At 35.0% G+C, this 17,312-nt stretch overlaps 1 protein-coding gene across 1 annotated transcript in view; it reads left to right on the top strand.

Moving 5' to 3' along the window:
* Positions 1–17,312, top strand: part of LOC107681384 (myelin transcription factor 1-like) — a 100,051-nt gene that overhangs the window by 34,828 nt on the left and 47,911 nt on the right. The window lies entirely within an intron of this gene.

Raw genomic sequence — 17,312 nt, 5'->3', positions numbered from 1 at the left:
TGTGCTTCACACATCACATCTAATTTTTCATTACAAGCTCTTCACGGACACTGTCTCCTTGGTAACTGAATGCTTTTGGAAAACATTTGGAAAAACTTTATTAGGGGAAAAATTTATTCATAAATCAGAAAAATTGGTATAATTATTTATTAAACAAATATTATTTGACTCTTTGCTTAGATCAGATTATTTCAGATTGGGATCTGGAGAATGTTAGGAGGTCCATGAAAATGTTTAAGGGGAAAAACAGTGTAATTAATTTATATAATGAATTATTAGTATTAATTTATATAATTTATAAAAATATTGATTGTAAATAATTAATTTAAATAAATTAATAATACATCTAACAGTACAGTACTAAAAGTAGAAATAAAATGTAATAATATAATGTAATAACTACTACATATTTTCCAAATGCTATTTTACATGTTTATGTAGATTTTTCACAGTATTAATTCAGCCTTTATCAGCCTTCAGCTGCTTTTTTTTTTTTTTTGCACAGAGATTATCACATTTTGGGGTCCATGGCATGTAAAATTTCAGAACCCCTGGCTTGGACCATCGTGGTTTTAAAAATGTATTATCTCATATTTTTATGATGATTTTGATGTTTATTCCTGAAAGCCTTGGACAGAGGTAAAACAATGAAATCTAAACATAAAAGGCATTTAAAAAGCAGTGTAAATAAATAATTAAGATGCCATGGTAAAAAGACCATTTTAATGTGACCTCACAACAAAAACAACTAGTCTAAACATGTTAGTTTTAGTCAAAAAAGTGTCCAATATTGAAAAAGCAAACCCTTGTGTTCTGTTCACTCTTGTCATGTCTCTTTTTTCATTCTAAGTGAAATGAAAGGGGATTTGTCACGGTTGGTGACCTTTTAGAGGTCGGAGGTCAGGGTGATGGCAGTGACCCTTCTTTACTCATCAAAATGTGATGTCAGATTGCCACTCTTCTTTCTGCATGCTCCATTTTAACCATCTACTTAAATGTTTGCGCTGCATGCGTGAGCGTGTTTGTGCATGTATTATCTTATTTAATGCCTTCTGGAGACGCCAGAAGGAAAATCTTTCAAAGCCCCTAGTTGTCTTCTCATAGAGGGAACCCCCTTTTATTCCTCCTCGCATTCCCTTCTCGGTTTCACCTCAGACGGATAGAACAGAGGACGTCTCCCTTTTAACCCGCTCCTCTGTGTAACTCCGCTCAGCAGACCTGTAACAAGAGAGCAGTCGATGAGAACACACAGCTAGTGACATTTTCCCTAAATTCCCAGCAGAGTTCTTCTCTGTTCCTGTTTCTTTTACAGATATTGAAAGTCCTTGATTGTTTGTTTGTTTGTTTGCTAGCGTGTTCGATAAGCAGTGTTTGTGCAGGGATGAGTCTGTTTTCCATCTGGAGAGGCATGTTTGCCCTACACGCTCAGCGGGGGTGTGATGTCTATTAGTGCGTGTGTGTGTGTGTGTGTGCGCGTCTGACTCAGTGGTTTTGATAGTGTGAGGGATTGTGGGGCAAAATAAAAGATTGTCATTGGGCTAAATTGACACAACCACGCACAAATTTACATCACATTGATTCTCCATTGGTGCACCATCTACACATTGCCCACTCTGCTGCCTTGTCAATAATATCTTTCTCTTGTTCAAAGCTGATAGCTTCAGCTTGTTTGAACAGTTTTCCTGTATCTTTCTGTTTGTATGTTTCTTGCTTTAAACATCCGCTGACAGTTGTTCTTTAAAGGGAAAAACAGTATGAGAGATCTCCTTTCAGCTTAAAAGGGGTCTAAAGAGCTCATTTAAATGGATTGTCTTGACTCTAAATGCGTATGTGGTTTAGCTTTTAATATTAGCAGCTTTTTCCATTTTTGTCAGTTTCATTTACCTTTCCATCAACAGTTGCACAAACACACACACACACACACATACAATCTTTGTGAGAAAACCTAGATCTACCAAACTAGCATGTAAAGGCACTTTAGGTGTTTCAAACATGAAGTCTGAATAGTGTGTGTGTGTGTGTGTGTGTGTGTGTGTGTGTGTGTGTGTGTGTGAGTGATAGGAATATTTGACGACAGGCCATTGAACTACTAGAAAAATAATGCACACCTGTGATGGTAATGGAGTCAATTATTCTGCTTGGTTACCACACCTGAAGACAGTGTTCATATGTATTTTAAGACTTTTGTCAGGTTTTTGTCCTGACTAATTTCTTATACATCTCATCTCAAGCCTCCATTGCTAATTCCAAAACGTCATTTTAGAGCTATAACAGTGGCTTGAGCCATTGATAATGCAGTTATTAAAGGGACAGTTCACCCAAAAGGGAAAGTTCTGTCATTAATTACTTACATTAATTACATTGCATTAATTACATTAGGGTGAGTAATTAATGACAGAATTTTCATTTTTGGGTTAACTATCCCCTTCTAGCTCATTTATTAGAAAGAGGGAGAGAGATAGATCAAGCATGTTTGAATGACCTGAGTCTGTGTGTCTATTAGCAGTGTTTGGCAGCAGCGTCTCTACTAATAGGGAAACTGTAAGTTTAACTGCTTCAAGAACAGCAATGTCACCACCAGCGCTGACAAGTTTCTGTGCCTTCATTGTGTGTTTGTGCATTTGTATGGGAGAGAGCGGGGAAAAGAGTGTGCAAACAGTCAATAATAACACATAATTTTGTGGGAAAAATGTGGAAATAGTTTGTCATTTTTATCCTATTGTTTGTTATATTTATTTGTTTGTCCAGTGTCATTGTGGGTTTTAGTTCTTTTGTTGCTGTAGGCTGTAAGGACCTTTGAAATAACTGAAATCATTTGGCGAAGTGATATGTAACTGCAATGTGGTCAAGACCTGCCTGGAACTACTTTATCCGTGTGTTTCCCTGAAAATAACTGCACACCTTGGAATGTTTGTCAACCAATTATATGCAATATTCAATTATATGAACAGAATGGTTTTGAATATATATCTATATTAAAAGTCAATTTCCACCACTGAATAACACATTTTAAAAAGGTAATTGCAACATTTTATCTCACAATTCTGACTTTTTTCTCAAAATTGCAAGTTTACATCTCGCAATTCTGACTTTTCTTCCTCAGAATTGTGAGATATAAATGTGCCATTCCGAGTTATAAAGTCACTATTGCATGATATAAACTTGCAATTGTGAGAGAAAAAAACTCAGAATTGCAAGATATAAATTGCAAGGCAGTAAAAAGCAAGGCAGCTTAATAGGTTTTGTAATAGAGAGATACCAATACACTCACATTTTTTTAATTTAAATTTATATAGATGTTGGGTTTTTGCCACTTTTTTAATAGAAGCATGATGCCAAACTCAGATGCCCTTCACTTGTATAATCACAGCACAATGTAGACAATTATTACAAGAACATATAGATGTGTATACGTTACAGTGAAATAGGCAAAGCTATTGAAAGAGTGATGAAATGAATTTCTGCATTTACATTCCACACCTGAAGCTGTTCAGATCCCAGAGCGTGTACCTGACAATCACAGATCACACACTGACCACACACACACGCATGTTTACATTACACACACTCACACAGGCACTCACAAATTTACATATTAAACATTTATAAATGTAACCCAGCCCAGGCATACACACAAAGACCTAAATACACATACAGACCCTCTGTCCTATACCAGCATTCCCTGTAGCATTCCCATTGTTTTACATTAGCATTCACATAGATATATCACCTTAAACCCACATTGGCACACATACATAATCACACACACAGCAACAACAAATCAGCACTCAAACGTCCTTATGAACATAATCACACCAAATACAAAAACACTCACGAACGCATGTAAAGACAAGACGTGGCTCAGCATACATAAACGGCTATAAAGAACAATTTAGCATTTAAAATCTGATTCACATTCAAAATCTGCTCGCATACTCGCAGGAGGTCCATGGGAAAAATATCATATGAATGATTCATCCATGCGCACATAGGCCAGGCACACATACATACTCATATTCATGTAAATCATACCTTCCTGTATCTGTTTCATGAATTATATAGACGTCTCAGAGGTTAGAATTAGGAATTTAATATCCATGGCCAAACCTCTTTCTCCTTACACCGTAATGTGTGTAAAACACATGTCACATTGGACACTCATAAATACACTTGGGTACACCATAACACCTGACATGGAGACTTGTACAGACTCCCTCTCTCTCTAACCAGTGTGGGGAAACTAGTGGAGGTCCCTTCATGGAATTTCAATGTACAGATCTCATAAATCTCAGTGAGATAATTTAGAGACTGAAAACATGACTAAAGACACCCAGAACTGTCAACTATCTAATGAAACTGGGGAGTCACGTCCCACTTTATATCTTTAGATTTACGAACCGTGTGTGTGTGTGTATATATATATATATATATACACACACACACACACTCTAAAAAATGCCGGGTTAAAAACAACCCAACTTGGGTTATTTGACAACCCAGCGCTGGGTAAATATTGGACAGAACACATGCTGGGTTATTTTGACCCAGCTGGTTGGGTTAAACGTTTTTTTTACCCACCATGCTGGGTTGTTTAATATATTCAAAATTATTATATTGCTGGCTTAAAAATTAAAATTGGAAATTTAAAAATCACACACAGAATTCCTATAGGCAGCAGCAATAATCAAAAGATGAACATTTATTATTAAGCAAGAACACCCATGGACAAAATAAAAGACAAATTTAATTTATTTACATTTACATTTAGACATTTAGCAGACACTTTTATCCAAAGCGACTTACAAATGAGGACAATGGAAGCAATCAAAATCAACAAAAGAGCAAGTGCTAAAACAAGTCTCAGTTAGCTTAACGCACTACACGTAGCAAGTTTTTTTTTTTAAATCATATAATAAATAAAAAGAAAAAAGTTATAGAATTTCCATTTAGTCATTTAGCAGACACTTTTATCCAAAGTGACTTACAAATGAGGACAATGGAAGCAATCAAAATCAACAAATAAGCAATGATATGCAAGTGCTATAACAAGTCTCAGTTAGTTTAATGCAGTACACGTAGCAAGTTTTTTTTTTTAAATCATATAATAAATAAAAAGAAAAAAGTTATAGAATTTCAGAATAGAAAAAGAATAGAGCAAGCTAGTGTTAGAGGCCTTTTTTTGCTTTTGTTAATCAGAAGTCAGATGTCAGAAAGTCAGAAGTATAATTGTATAATAAAAAGAAAACAAATATATAGAATGCAAAAAGATTAGAGAAGCAAGTGTTATTTTTATTTTTTTTTAAGAAAACAAGCAGTTAGTAAATAAATAGAGTGCAAGTCTAAAAGGGCCAAGTTTTTTTTGTTTTTTTTTATAAAGAATAGAATTAGAATAGAGAGTGCTAGAGTTAGAGAGTCAAATAAAGATGGAAGAGATGTGTTTTTAGCCGATTCTTGAAGATGGCTAAGGACATTCCACCAGGAGGGAACATTTAAGTCTGTGAAAGTGATATCGTGCCTCTTTGGGATGGCACAATAAAGCGCCGTTCACTTGAGCTTGAACAAGGAGTTGTGAAGCATGTTCCGAAAGAAAGGGCCTGATCTTCTTGATGTTGAATAAAGCAAATCTGCAGGACCGGACAGTTTTAGCAATGTGGTCTGAGAAAGTCAGCTGATCATCAATCATAACTCCAAGGTTTCTGGCTGTTTTTGAAGGAGTTATGGTTGATGTGCCTAACTGGATGGTGAACTTGTGATGAAACGATGGGTTTGATGGAACCACAAGCAGTTCTGTCTTGGCAAGGTTGAGTTGAAGCTGATGGTCCTTCATCCAGCAAGAAATGTATGATAGACAAGCTGAGATGCGAGCAGCTATCGTCAGATCATCAGGATGGAATGAGAGGTAGAGTTGAGTGTCATCAGCATTTAGGTGAATACAGCATAATTTACAATATTAAATGCATTTAAACTCGTTTAACAAGCATTTTAGAAATAAAAAGGCATATAGAAGTAGCATTTTAATTTAAGTGTATTCAAACCATTCTCTGTAATCGCTTTTTACCGAAATAGTGTTAATTCTCGTGCCGGTGTATCGCCGAAATCTGAGCCGGTGAAGGGCTGCTGTTCGCTGGGGGAACTGCGAACTTTAGACCGCGGCCTCGCGTTTCACTCGTAGCTGAGAGATGGTGTGACCAAAAACAAAACAGTACTGAAATTAGAGAACATATTTTAACATCAAATTAAATTACACTCAGTATTATAAGGAATAAAATCCATTTATGTTATGCAAGGCAAAGGCGTTTCCAGCGCGAAACGACCGCTGCTGACGCAGCTGACTGACATCTCGTTCTTATGTTGCGTTGCGTAAAATAATATTTACACGACTTAAAGACTTTATAAATGAAATAAAATGTATACAAACCTTTATTTCCCCGAAAGAGTGCAACAAATCGGCGGCTCTGATAACCGCTCTCTCCTGTGGACTTAAAAAGCCTGTGCTCTCAGCTGCGCCTGCTTTCACCAGAGACAAGCTCAACCCAGCGGTTAGGTATCATCAATCATAACTCCAAGGTTTCTGGCTGTTTTTGAAGGAGTTATGGTTGATGTGCCTAACTGGATGGTGAACTTGTGATGAAACGATGGGTTTGATGGAACCACAAGCAGTTCTGTCTTGGCAAGGTTGAGTTGAAGCTGATGGTCCTTCATCCAGCAAGAAATGTATGATAGACAAGCTGAGATGCGAGCAGCTATCGTCAGATCATCAGGATGGAATGAGAGGTAGAGTTGAGTGTCATCAGCATTTAGGTGAATACAGCATAATTTACAATATTAAATGCATTTAAACTCGTTTAACAAGCATTTTAGAAATAAAAAGGCATATAGAAGTAGCATTTTAATTTAAGTGTATTCAAACCATTCTCTGTAATCGCTTTTTACCGAAATAGTGTTAATTCTCGTGCCGGTGTATCGCCGAAATCTGAGCCGGTGAAGGGCTGCTGTTCGCTGGGGGAACTGCGAACTTTAGACCGCGGCCTCGCGTTTCACTCGTAGCTGAGAGATGGTGTGACCAAAAACAAAACAGTACTGAAATTAGAGAACATATTTTAACATCAAATTAAATTACACTCAGTATTATAAGGAATAAAATCCATTTATGTTATGCAAGGCAAAGGCGTTTCCAGCGCGAAACGACCGCTGCTGACGCAGCTGACTGACATCTCGTTCTTATGTTGCGTTGCGTAAAATAATATTTACACGACTTAAAGACTTTATAAATGAAATAAAATGTATACAAACCTTTATTTCCCCGAAAGAGTGCAACAAATCGGCGGCTCTGATAACCGCTCTCTCCTGTGGACTTAAAAAGCCTGTGCTCTCAGCTGCGCCTGCTTTCACCAGAGACAAGCTCAACCCAGCGGTTAGGTAGAAAAAATAACCCAGCATTAAAGTAACCCAATAAAATGACCCAACAAGCGGAACCCAGCGTTTGGGTTAAACAAATAACTCAGCACCTGGGTAAAAAATATTAAAAATAACCCAATAAAATGACCCAACAGGCTGAACCCAGCATTTGGGTTAAAAAAAGAACCCAGCACCTGGGTAAAAAATATAAAAAATAACCCAATAAAATGACCCAACAGGCTGAACCCAGCATTTTTTAGAGTGTATATCAAATACACATGGTTCTTAATATATATATATATATATATATATATATATAAAGTGATTATATGTCAAAGATTATGTGAACATATGATTATATAAACATGTGAAAAGCCATTTTTAACATATTTAACATATTATATACATATTAACATAATTATAATTCTGTTTTTGAAGTGCTTCACTCCATTCAAAAGTTTGACATCTGTAAGATTTTTTTAAATGTTTTTGAAAAGTCTCTTATGCTCACCAAGGCTGCATTTATTTAATCAAAATACCAATAATATTGTGAAATATTATTACAATTTAAATGAACGGTTTTATGTTTGAATACATTTTAAAATGTAATTTATTTCTGTGATGCAAAGCTGAATTTTTTAGCATCATTACTCCAGTTTTCAGTGTCACGTGATCCTTCAGAAATCATTCTAATGTCCTGATTTGCTGCTCAAGAAACATGTATTATTATTATCGATGTTGAAAACAGTTATGCTGCTTAATATTTTTTTGGGAAATTGTTATATATTTTTTTCAGGATCCTTTGATGGATAGAAAATTCAAAAGAACAGCATTTATTTTAAATAAAAATATTTTCTAACATTATAAATGTATTTACTGTCATTTTAATCAGTTTAATCCTTGCTCAGGGAAATATCAAATTCTTTCAAAATAAAATAAAAATAAACAATACTGACCCCAAACTTTTTAACAGTAGTGTGGTATATGATAATAATGTTGAAAAGAAGCTAACTTAAACCTTTGTGATTTGGGCGCACACATTGCCAACAACACTGATAACTAAACCAAAATAATGTGTTTTCATGTAAAGCAACAGGAGGAATTGTACTAACAGTTATTATGCCTATACTATTTATATGAGTAGCCTGCAGTGTAGTGATATTCAGAGTGATTTGACAGTGCTTGTTTTGACTTGGTAATTTCATTCTTGAAAACACACATGATAAGGAGCCGTACTGTTATGGGTTATTTAAAGATATACACAATATAAATGTTTGGTCACAATGCAGCACCATGCTGTCCAAAACACGTTTATATTATGTCTTTACAGAGGTTTCTAGGAATATTGTTAGGAGTAAATTAGCAGGGTCAGAGTTGTGGTGTAGTGGTTGTTGCATGTGTTCTGACACATTGAGTGGTGGTGCTCATGTGGGCGATGTGGGTTTGAGTCTGGCTCCAGGTGCATTTCTATATTGCTTGATAAAAGGTGGCAGAATGTTCTAAAAATCATTAAAATTGTATGAATGTATATTTACCCTTAATGGGATAGTTCACCCCAAAAATGAAAAATGTTGCCATCATTTACTCACCCGCTTGTTGTTTTAGACTTGACTGACTTTGGTTCATCTTTGAAACACAAATTAAGGTATTTTTATAAAAACCTGAGAGATTTCTGTCCCTCCATTGGAAGTCCATTCAACCAAAACTTTCAAGCTTCAAAAAGTTCATGAAGACGTCGTAAAAGTAATCCATGTGAATCAAGCGGTCGTACCTCTTCTAAAGAGCTATAAACGCAAATCAACATACATACATAGAGCTCATCAAATATGGTCAATGGAAGCTCAAATGTGCTTGCTTGACTTGCGAGAACCAATGAGGTTTGTTCTTGCACCTCATGCAAGTACAACTGACACTTTTAGAGCAACACTTTTTACTGACACCTAGTGGCAGCCTCGTTATTACAAAAATTTGAATAATTTATTCCGCAACTGAAAGTCTCAAATATAGTGGAGACTTTCATTATGAAGTCTTTGTTTGCATTGGTTTTGAAGCTAAATTGAAAATACTCACCGAGTTCATGGAAAGAGGAAAAACCCAGCTCGCATTTAGTCGTACTGCTGTTCGGTTTGGAGTCCTGCAGTGTGTGCAAAGTGAAAAATAGAAAAGAGGCACAAAGAGGTGAACAAGGGTTAATGGTTTTAAAAGACTGTATTCTCTTCGGTAAACCCTGTGCGGCAGGTGCAGGTTGAAGTCTTTGTCTCCTCCACGCGAGAGCTATTTACTTACACTCAACTCTTCAGCACAAAAGACCAGAGAGAACACAAACTTTCCCGCACACAAAAGGAAGTTATAGCCTCAAATTACAGGTGCTCCACACTTACACACACACACACACACACACAGCTCTCAAATCTTGCACACTCACCTGGCAAATTGAATCAGAGGGTAAAGTTCACATATTTTTTCTCATAATGAACTCTTATCCAGCAAACTAAAAACAAGTTAAAACTGACTTGAGAGAACATTTGAAGTGTTCCTCACTATTTAAAAATGCTTTTAAATCAAATTGTGCTTTCAATTTACTTATAGCTATTATTTCTTTGAGATTTTAGTGCAAAATAAAGTTTCCAGAAGGTGTTTTTTTCTGTAGTGATGCTATAGAAGAAACATTTTTTTTCTTTCCCAAAGACCCTTTCAGTGAACCTTTTTTTGTGTTTGTGAAAATCATTTTTAGTAATCTTTTCCATTTAAAAAAAAAAGAAAGTTTCCATGGATGTTAAAGTTTCTTCATGGAACCATAGATACCAATAAGGAACCAGTATTTTTAAGAACGTATAGTAGATTATTGTAAATATTATTATCTTAGTGTGAAAACCATTGTGTCTGTGAGTGGTCTTTACTAATATAGCTTCATGTGGAACTACAGGAGGAACAAATAGGCAGCAAAAGATGAAAAACAACCTGAGTTGTCAATAAAATAGAGGGAAAAGTGAGAGAGATGAGTGGAAAATACTTTGATCATTCTTCTGTACTCTAATGAAAGCCTCTGATTCCTAAAAGAAATGAAAAAATACAGCTAAATTCCCTCATTGCTGATTTAAAATTTATAACTGGCCTTTTAGAGAGATGAGAGCAGTGGGGCATTTTAATGATGCTTTGTTTTTGTACTTTGCTTTGGCCACAGCAGCAGCATCAAGAGAGCAAATATTAGCCTTGTGGGGTGTGTGTGTGTGGTTTGGTGTTGACCACAGCACCAGAACAGCTGTCCGGTGTTCTAGGATGGGATTAGTTTAGTTTGGAAGTCTCCACACAATCTGCTGCCCCTTCACGGACCAAACAAAGCTGATATTTCAACCGGGAGGGTTATGCTGGGGGATTTATATAGCCTGCACTTCCCTGATGCTGATTTTTAGATACCAAGTCAACATGAGATCAGATTTGACCTTATTTACTTTCTTAATGCACATCCCTGGTTTTATTGTGTATTACTCATGCAGTGCATGTTATTCCAAAAAAAAAAAAAAAGGTTTGCAACTGGGTATAAAAGTGCCCATTTTCCGTTTAAAAAATCTGGTAAAAAATTTTGGGGAGTCACACCACATGGCTTTTTACAGCCATAACTAACTAACTTTATTTATTTATTTATTTATTTATGTTTGACCATGACACACAATCATGAGATTCTACAGGGGTCCGATGTTCCTTATTCAAATAAATAATATTAAAGTATTTTTTCCAGAATTATTACTGCTTAATACGTTATTGGTGTTTTTCAAGAATTTTCATTATTTTCTTTTCTGACTTTATGCCCCTAAAGATACCGAAACTAATTTTAAACATTTCAAACATTTCTGTAGTTCTTGAATACCCTGCATTCAAAAATGTCACATTACAAAAGTAAAATGGGTTGCGAACGCTATATTGACTTTAAAGCAGCGGGATGTGTAATTATTCCAAAAGCATGCTGCCAAGTTGTTGTCACATGTTCCCTGATCATCGCTGCATGTGTAACGAATGCATACGTGGAGAATGAATCACAGAGATCTGAACTCTGAGCAGCTTGTGCACAGGATGCAGTCAACTTCAGGCCAGATGTGAACATGTACACACTCAACCTGGAGTTGTCCTAATGAACCCCCCGCTACGCACCCTTACGCACACGTCCTGAATCACAATAGCCAACATCACCTTCTCTCTCTCAAACTCCTCCTCGTTTCTCACCCCCCACCGTCCACTCTTCTCTTTAAACACGCTGCTGTGTTTGTTGTTTAAATGGCATTGAGAAAATTGCCCACTTTGGCCACTTCGAAACTCCAGCAGGTGTCTGAAACTCCATTACACACCAAACACTTTAAAGAGTGGACCGCGCTTCATTATAGGCCACCATGAATTATTCAAAAGTCTCTCTCTCTCTCTCTCTCTCTCTCTCTCTGACTCTTTTTATGTCTGTCTTAAGACCTTAATCTGGACAAAAGCTTTGAAGAGAGGGCTACAAAAAGAGATAGAGGGCAAATCCGTCTGCATCCGGTGTCCGATAGAGATTTTTTCAAAAGAAACGAGATGTTATTTTGAGCGAGATCCAAACAAAGGGTAAATGTGAGGAGAAATACAAGTATAAAGAGTCAGACTATGTTAATGGAGGGCAGGAACAGGACAAGATGTGTTTTCCAAGTGTAGATTTTAATGATGTTGGCCGTTTGTTAAGAGGAAATAGGCATTCAGGAGTGTGTCAACGCTTATTCATCTGGCCGTGTGTGTGTGTGTGTGCCAGTGTGCTTAAGGCCACGGTGACACTGCCCCCCATCTGTGTTGTGACTACTGTAATTACCCATCAGGCACTGCTACTGAGTACATTAAATGAGAACAGCACATAAAAAAAACCTACTGCTGTCTTTCTCTCGCCCTCATTCTCTCTGGAAATACATCTCACTAAAGGATTTCATTAGAAGTGTGTGTAAAACTATTTACATCAGCGCTTTTATTGCATACGGCTACTTTCTTTTCCTCGTAAGGAATGAAAAAGCCTCTTTCGGCTACCTGTCATTAAATAGCTATCGCGGATGAAAAAAGCTGTTAGGTAATGACTCACTCCATACAAATCTCCTTGAACGAAGAGTTAAAAGCTGTTACACGTTATTAGCATTTGTAGCGGCTCTAAAAAAAAAATATCATTGCATGAATTAGTGGGAAATGTATTAGTTGCATCACATGCTTTTTTATTGCATGTAGGAAAATCAAATGACTTTGGCAGAGATTAGCAGAGTCATAAAGGAACACTGTTGATTTGATTTTGGAGTTTATTTCCGTAGGTGGGATAAACTGCATGCACACGCATACAAAATTACACAATACAACAGAAACAGGCCTCATTAGGCCTCATTCATGAAGCACAAGCAGAATGAATTTCTGTGGGAATCGTTCATAAATCTGTTCTAGCATTAATTGTTGCATTAAATTAAAAGCCATTGATTAGGTAATGTTATTATGATCATTTTAGACAGACTCTTTACAAATAAAGGGACGGGAATCGTAGAATCTTAACAATTCTGGTTCTGGTTGTCAATGTAACGACTGCTTCAGGAATCAGTTATTTTTTTAGTAGCTCTAAGGAATTTTGACAAAAGAAATGCAATTCTGTTGCCAAATTAGTGAAACAATTCTTGCAAAAGGTGCAAGATGACTTTTTAGAGGCTGCATAATTGCCTTAACAAAAAATTATTGCAGAAAAAAATAACTGTAATAATATTAAATTATATTTATATAATACTGACAAAACGCATAATGTGTATTGTTGTCATATGAACAACAGCACGCGTGTCTGACAGTTTAAAAGTCATTCATTCAGAAATCAGACTAAACACATCATGATTTTGATTCACTAAAAAGTTAATTAGTGTCATTCGCTTGGGAATTGGACTTAACTGGTCACACATTTTTTGATTCACTAAAAAGAACTGACTCATTTGAGTTGTTCAGTTGTTCAGAAATCCGACTGAACTGGTCACATTGTGTTTTTGAGTCACTAAAATGAACTGACTCAAAGTCATTTGTTTAGAAATTGAACTAAACTGGACATGCAGTATGTTTGTGATTCACTAAAATGAACCGATTTCTGTGCTGTACATGTATATTTTTGGTTCACTAAAAATAACTGATTCACTAGAGACATTTGTTCAGATATCTAACTAAACTGTTAGTCGCGCTGTATGTTTTTGATTCACTAAAATGAACCAACTCATTAGAGTCATTTGTTTAGGAATTGAACTAAACTGATCATGCTTGTTTATGATTCACTAAAATGAACCGATTTCTTAGAGTCATTCATAAATCGGACTACACTGGCTGCACTGTATGTTTTTTATTTACTAAAAAGAACTGACTCATTAGAGTCATGTGTTCAGGAATCAGTCTACACTGGTCACACTGTATATTTTTGATTCACTAAAAATAACTGATTCCTTAGAGTCATTTGTTAAGGAATTGAACTAAACTGGTCACACTGTACGTTTTTGATTCACTGAAATTAACCGATTTCTTAGAGTCATTCATAAATCAGACTACAATGGCCACACTTTATGTTTATGATTCATAAGTAATTAGAGTTATTTGTTCACAAATCAGTCTACACTGGTCATGCTGTATATTTTTGATTCACTAAAAATAACTGATTCACTAGAGACATTTGTTCAGATATCTAACTAAACTGTTAGTCGCGCTGTTTGTTTTTGATTCACTAAAATGAACCAACTCATTCGAGTCATTTGTTTAGGAATTGAACTAAACTGATCATGCTTGTTTATGATTCACTAAAATGAACCGATTTCTTAGAGTCATTCATAAATCGGACTACACTGGCTGCACTGTATGTTTTTGCTGAGGGTGCAAAAAAATACACAAATATATTTCAGTATACAAAATACTGAGAAAATCAGCTTTAAAGTTGTCCAAATGAAGTTCTTAGCAATGCATATTACTAATCAAAAATTAAGTTTTGATATATTTACAGTAGGAAATTTACAAAATATCTTCATGGAACATGATCTTTACTTCAAAAATCGATAATTTCTGACCCATACACTGTTTTTTTGGCTATTACTAAAAATATACCCAAGCGACTTAAGACTGGTTTTGTGCTCCAGGGTCACGTAGTTCAAATCAAATGAAGTAAATGTGTCACAGAACAAAATGCAAAATATATTTCATTTCAGGAGTTTATGGCCTTACCTAATCTAATATAAAGTTTCAGTATCTCTTTTTATGAGGCAGTGTCTAATAGATAAATGACGTTATATAATGCAGGTTCATTATGAACGTATATTGTTACAGAATCTTTTCAGAATTCTGCTAATATGATGCCGTATGAGGCCTTTTAAGTGAAGTGTCTTATTTTCTTGATGGATTTAGATTGCAACCAGCAGTGTCCGTCGGTGGAGTGTTTCTGTAGATACTACGCATCCATCCGTCAGTCCATTCGTCTCTCTACCCCCCTCTTTCTTCTCCCCGTGGCCTCTCCAAACATCTCTATACCATAATGACATTTGCATAATATATATATGTATCATATGTTCTATTAAAATATTATATAATTGTTATTTATAAACCAAATTAAGTGTTTATTAGTGTCAAGTAAATTATTTTAAGATATAAGACTTTAGTGACATTCTTGCTCTCCATGAATCATAAAGAATATCCTATTTAAAATAATAAATAATCAACAAAGAAAATTAAGTAAAATAAAATAAAAATATGAACAATTATGTAAATTTAACTTTCTTCTCCCCGTGGCCTCTCCAAACATCTCTATACCATAATGACATTTGCATACAGATGCTTTCTAAACAAGCACTCCCTCCGCACCCCATAACCCTCAATCAGCTGAGTCCTGTTACCAAGGCAACCACACACTCACACACGCACACTGCAGCCCTGTTATTAGTCTACAATACCCCTCAGTGTAGAGCACTACAGGGTCCTGCTCCAGGTGTCCCCTTTTCATTCACACTTTCACTCACTCTTGTCTTAATTCTTCCTCTGTTCTGTCTGGAGTGCGGCGGAAGGAGGTGGTGGAGAGGTGGAGAGGTGGAGAGAGGTGTGGGTTTAGGGGTCCTGGTGATGCTGAGTGAGTTGTGTTGAAGGGGATTTACAACTTTACAATTTTAGAAGGGTTTTTACAACCTCTCAAATCTCTCGCAATTTCAATTTACTGTGATTCATGGGCGTGACACAAAAATTGTACATTTCTATGGCCATTGTGATTTAGCTGCATATGAGAAATTGTGCGAAATATGTAATAAAGTTGTAATAAAAACGTTGTAATAAAAATGTCAATTCAAAAGTAAAATATACAAAGTAAAATAAAATACAATTAAAAATACAAATAGTAAGTAAATATAGTAAAGTAATTTTTAGAAATAAAATATATATTTTTTAATTCATTACATCATATTTTTAAAGAAAAAAAATGGTATAGTAAACTACACTTAGTACTACTACTAGTAATTATATATATATATATATATATGTATCATATGTTCTATTAAAATATTATATAATTGTTATTTATAAACCAAATTAAGTGTTTATTAGTGTCAAGTAAATTATTTTAAGATATAAGACTTTAGTGACATTCTTGCTCTCCATGAATCATAAAGAATATCCTATTTAAAATAATAAATAATCAACAAAGAAAATTAAGTAAAATAAAATAAAAATATGAACAATTATGTAAATTTAATTTTAAATAAAAAGAAAATAAAAATGTAGAGTAGACCGTTTTTGTTGAATAACAAAACAACAAAAGAAAAGTATTACACCATTAAATATAAGTATTAAATATACTGTACAACATTAAGTAATATACAATTGTATTAAATAGATTTAATCAAGACAAAATAAGGTGATTCCAAGGCTGAAGTTCAATGACTTTAGTGGCATTCTTGCTCTTTATAAATGTCAAAGATCAACTACAATTGTAAAATAAGATTTAACAAATAATAATAAAAAAAAATTATAATTAACACATTTCGTGTAAATTATGGAAGTAAATTAAACAAGTAATTAAAAAGAAAAAGATGAATAAAAATCTGACTAAATCAGTCAATATATTTATCTGTCTTTTTCTTTATAATTACATGTACCTAATTTGTGTGTGACTATGTGTCTGGCCGTATGTTCATCTTGGGAGTCCTGTGAGATGTGGGGAGTGTCATCCACAGAGAATAATCTTTGATTCAGTGTCTGGCCTCGTCTCCCGCACTCCTATCGGACGGCTGGTTCAGGAGGGGGGTCTTTAAAACAAGCCTCCTCCACGGCAGGACATGTGCTAAGCTGATTTAGCAGGGCTTAGCGGCAGCCCACCACAATCACACAGATTATACAAACAACAGCACACATTTCTGGGTTTCGCCACCTGCTTTGTGCAGCAGCTCGCAAGCACAGACTATTGTGTCCCAGCATATGTGCACCTAAATATGGCTTTGCTCAGTGTCGGTCGATTTAATAATAAAAATGAATATTATGTAACATGATCCTTGTTTCAGTGTTAGTGAATATTTTTTTGGCTATATATATTTTTTTTATTACATACTTTATTAGATAATTACTTTAATTACTTTACGATAGATAGATAGATAGATAGATAGATAGATAGATAGATAGATAGATAGATAGATAGATAGATAGAAAATACAAGTATTAAGTAAAGGTAATTTTAGAAATAAAATATATATTTTTTAATTCATTACATCATATTTTTAAAGAAAAAAAATGGTATAGTAAACTACACTTAGTACTACTACTAGTAATACTAATATAGTATTAATAAATGAAATGAAATTGCTTTATTTTTAATAAATAAAGCTTCATTTTTGCTCTTCTAGGTAAAATAAAATAAATAAATATTTATTTCAATAAAA

This window comes from Sinocyclocheilus anshuiensis, unplaced genomic scaffold (assembly GCF_001515605.1).
Source record: "Sinocyclocheilus anshuiensis isolate Anshui unplaced genomic scaffold, SAMN03320099.WGS_v1.1 scaffold881, whole genome shotgun sequence".
Lineage (NCBI taxonomy): Eukaryota > Metazoa > Chordata > Actinopteri > Cypriniformes > Cyprinidae > Sinocyclocheilus > Sinocyclocheilus anshuiensis.
This window is presented reverse-complemented; position numbering and strand designations above follow the sequence as displayed.